A 4,385-nucleotide genomic window follows, 5' to 3' on the forward strand; every position below is an offset into this window, starting at 1 on the left:
CTTATCATTTGCAAGCTTAAGACAATAAATTGAACATTTGTTTTCTCATTTTGTTTACTTCATATGTGCTAAGATAATTACTAATTTTAAAAGAAGAAAACTATAATCTTCGTGGCCCTGTAAATTATTTGATTTTTAAAAAGCTAAATATTCATAGCACTGAAACTAGATTTTTAAAAAAGAAAACATTCAGTTCAGAAATATTAATAAAACCTTTGTTTGACATCATGTAGACAAAGCTATTAATTGACCTATGAATTTATTGCTTTTTTGTGTGAATTTGTGATTAATTTGAATATGGTTGTAAGTAATGCTAATGATCTGTGATTCAAAATTAGGGTTATTTTGGTTGGTTGGTTGATTTGTTTTCATGAGGATGAGGCCTGGGAGTGTATGGAGGCATCAGTGGGGGTGGGTCCCCTTGCCTAGAGGGAGATGTAATGGAATTATCCGCAGCTATAGGTCTTTTTCTACCAGAGTAACTGTCCATTTACCCCCTTATGTTGAGCTATTAAATATACATAAGAAAACTTGGAAAGCCTTTTATTCTGCTTTCACCCAATTACATTTTTAAAAATGCATTCAAATATATACAGTCAAAAAACCTGTATTAGTCTTTGGTATGTAAGCTTCTCTGTAACTAAGATAGCTACCTATATTTAAAATATTGTCAGATATATACTACTAAAAGGGCACGTATCATAAGATATACTCTTATTTTGATTACAGTTTAAAACTTGATTACACTTAAAAACCTAAAATGTGTTCTTTGTGAGAATTTTCAATATTTGGGGAATGAATGGCCACCATGGGTGAATGCTGAGAATTCTTTTGAAAGGAAATTTCTTACATTCATTTTATAAATCAGGTGAATGCAAAAGATAAGAGTGTATGTTTTTAATGTTTTTAATACATACAGTTTAATTACAGTTATAAACTTCAGACAAGGCATATAAAAGGTACAAGGTACATAAAAATAAAATCTTAAGCTAAGGAGATAAACCATAAGCACTTTTGGCTAATCCTAAGGTGTTTCTTAAAAAGGAATTTTAAGGTGATTTTTTTAAATCCTAGAAATAATCTTAGTATAAGATGGTGTTATAAGATATTAGAAACCTTAAAAGCTGTCTTATAACACCATCTTATACTTCTCAATATATTTGCGTTTACCTTTCCATCTGCAATACTAACAAAAGATAACAAATATAAGTGCACCACCTATAATCAAGACCATTTTTACTATCACATGAATATTAAAACAATAATGTCTTACAAACAGCATCAGTCTTATAAATGAAGTCTTAAAAACATACACTCTCATCTTTTGCATTCACTTGATTTATAAAATGAATGTAAGAAATTTCCTGTCAAAAGAATTCTCAACATTCGCCCATGGTTGCCATTCATTTCCCAAATATTGAAAATTCTCATAAAGAACACAGTTTAGGTTTATTGTCCACCTCATTTAATGTTTCTTAAAGTGAGGTCCATGAACCACTTACATCACAATTTATTTCTGAAACTTGTTAAAATGCAGATCGGAATCTCTGAGGTGGGGCCTGGGAATATTCATTTAACCATCCCTGAAGGGCTTCTGACCCATTCTGATGTTGTAAACACCTTCAAATGGCAGTTTCAGGAGCACAGGGCCTTATTAACCTATCTGTCCCCTGCACCTGGGCCTGTACCTGGCACAGAAGCGCGCTGAGCAGAGTGTAGTTGACTTGCATAACTGGCCTGCTGCTTGGATGACCTGAGATCACGGCAGTCCTTCTCAGCTCATAGCTGGTCAGGGTGGGTGCCTGCATCCTCAAGTTCCCCACAGCATGCACCACGCACCCAGTTTGGGATGCATGGGCATCAAGGAACCCTCGCTTTGTGTGTTACTGAACTGACCTGACATTCTAACCAGAAAATAAATTCTTGCAGGAGAAAGATTTGTTTTGTTTCTTTTGCTCATTCAACATTCATGGTATACGTGCTTATTGAGCACTTACTCCATGCCAAATGCCATGTTTAGAACTGGTATGGAGCAGGAATAAAATAGATGTATTTCTAGACCACTGGAAACCCTTTGACTCCTGGAATGATTCTCAGGAGGGATAATCCTGTACCTAAGTGGCAATTTAGACTTAGAGTGTGTATTTCCATCTACTAGAATAGTGGTGTCAGAACATTTATAGCTTACATACATAGTATCTCCTTATGTACTTCCCTTTTGTATTTCCTACATATTACAGTTAGAACATCATAGATCCTCTTTCAATGATGTGTACAAGTAGGTAAGTACTATCTGTTAATTTCATTTAAGATTACTATATTGGGCATCATAAAATATATTTTTGTGATGGATAATTGGGTATTATATGGTTGAAAACCATTAACTTGGTGAATTTTTTTAATATTAGCTTGGAGATTTCCTTAGCACTAACTGGAGAGATATTTCCAAAGTATTTATAAAAACACATAACTTAATAGATTAAGTAATATAATTTCACTGGTGACCTCTTGACTGTGCTGTAAACTTTCCTTTAGTCAATAAAATGTTTCACATAGTTCTCAGATATATGCATTAGTGGTCTGTAGTTTAATACCATGTCTACATGACTAGGTGACCAAGAGGTTTCATGGTTTGTCAGCTAATTAAGTTAACTATGGCCAGCACTTACTATATCACCCTGAGAACATTCTGACCAACTAGGTGGTGACCATTCTCTAAATGACTTTTTAAAAAATCAGACTGCCTACATTAACGTAACTATACAATCTAGACTCAGTTCCATTCCAAAGAAGCAAGCAAAAATTACAAAAAAAAAGTAGGTGAGATCTATCCCACAAGGAAGGCATATTCTTGATATTTTCTTACACTTGAAGGACAAAGACAAGAAATGAAAATTACTCAGATGCTATTAAAAAGCAATAATAATTCTATACCTTGGGAGCTCTTTTCTTCATTGAATTCTAAATCACAGAGACACTAACAAAGTTCTACTTTCTTTCTATGAACGATCATTACTGCAATATCTTTAAATACTTAAATCTTATTCTGGCTTACGCCGATGCTGAAACAACAGCATCTGATACAGCCCTTGTATTTGTAATTCAGGTATAGCAGGAGTAATCAATCTTTGGCATTAGAAAATATGCTTTATCAGCAAATGAAGAAGCAAAAATGACACCAAATGATGATAAAGGAATGACCCAGAGTGGTTCCATTGAGCTTTTATCACCATTCTGTGTGAAGACCATCACTGTGTAAGGAATGGCTTTTCCCACCTAAGCCCTCTCCCTCGAGTCAAACTTGTGTTTCCCTTTTAATGCACAGTAACCACCAGGATGCCTATTACTTAGCTTGCCAGAATGACTACAGATTTATAGGAAAGAGGTAAAAGTAAACACAAATAATTTAAAATGCATTAAGTAGGAAATGCCTTCTTCAACTATGTTATACATTTTATCAAAAATGTCAGACAATATTTGTAAATCTTACGTTTTCCTTTCTACAAGAAAAGTGGTACCCATGTCACTCAGTTCAGCAGTGTGAACAGTTGAATGAAATGGAAAACTCTTAAAAGTAGTGAGTAGCTTTTACTAAACTAAGAGTTCTTGAACGTCAAAAAAAAAAGGTTGTATGAAATGCATCTTTTTCTTAAAATTATTTTTTCAAGACTTGATTATCTGGGCCACCATCAATTTACTATATGCATCGATGTAACCATCTATTATCATTCAACCAGTAGAAAGCAGAAACAATGGATGTAATGTGTTAAGACAAAGGCCTAGGAGAGTGGGACATGTTAGGCCATAAACATGTATATATGTGAAGTGCAGAGTTATTCCCTTTCAAAGGATGATGTGGAACACAAGACAAACTCCTACGTTGTGTGCAGCAGTGTCTGAGCCATGCAGATGCAGAGTGCTCAGGATTCTGCAGTATTTGATTGATTTTCATTTATTCCAATACCTCCTCCTACAGCTATTGTTTTTAGTCTGAGCTCCGATACAAAAGAGCTGCAACGCGGAACAGATATTATGGAGAGCTTCAGAGCTACTTACTCCTTGTCAGAACAGTGACGAGAACTAGAAAACTTTAGAAGTCTATAAATCAGAGAGCACAATCTCAGCACAGCCCACAATTCTCTCTGCTTCAGCCCAAGATTTCCAAACCATTCCTTTTCCTTCGTTCCTCAGGAGGATAATGGAAGAAAAATAGCTTATGTATTTCCATGTGAGTATCCTCAAAAGAGAAACAAGGAGTAAATGAGAGGTAGTCACAATTATCTGCCTCATTCCATCCCCAGCTTTAATCTTCCTGACCCCAGAGACAGAATGCACATGGATTTAATTGGGATCCCAGGACAAAAAATGGCTTGTCAAAAAAGATC

The sequence above is a fragment of the Hylobates moloch genome, unplaced genomic scaffold, assembly GCF_009828535.3.
Source record: "Hylobates moloch isolate HMO894 unplaced genomic scaffold, HMol_V3 SCAFFOLD_1, whole genome shotgun sequence".
NCBI classification, from domain to species: domain Eukaryota; kingdom Metazoa; phylum Chordata; class Mammalia; order Primates; family Hylobatidae; genus Hylobates; species Hylobates moloch.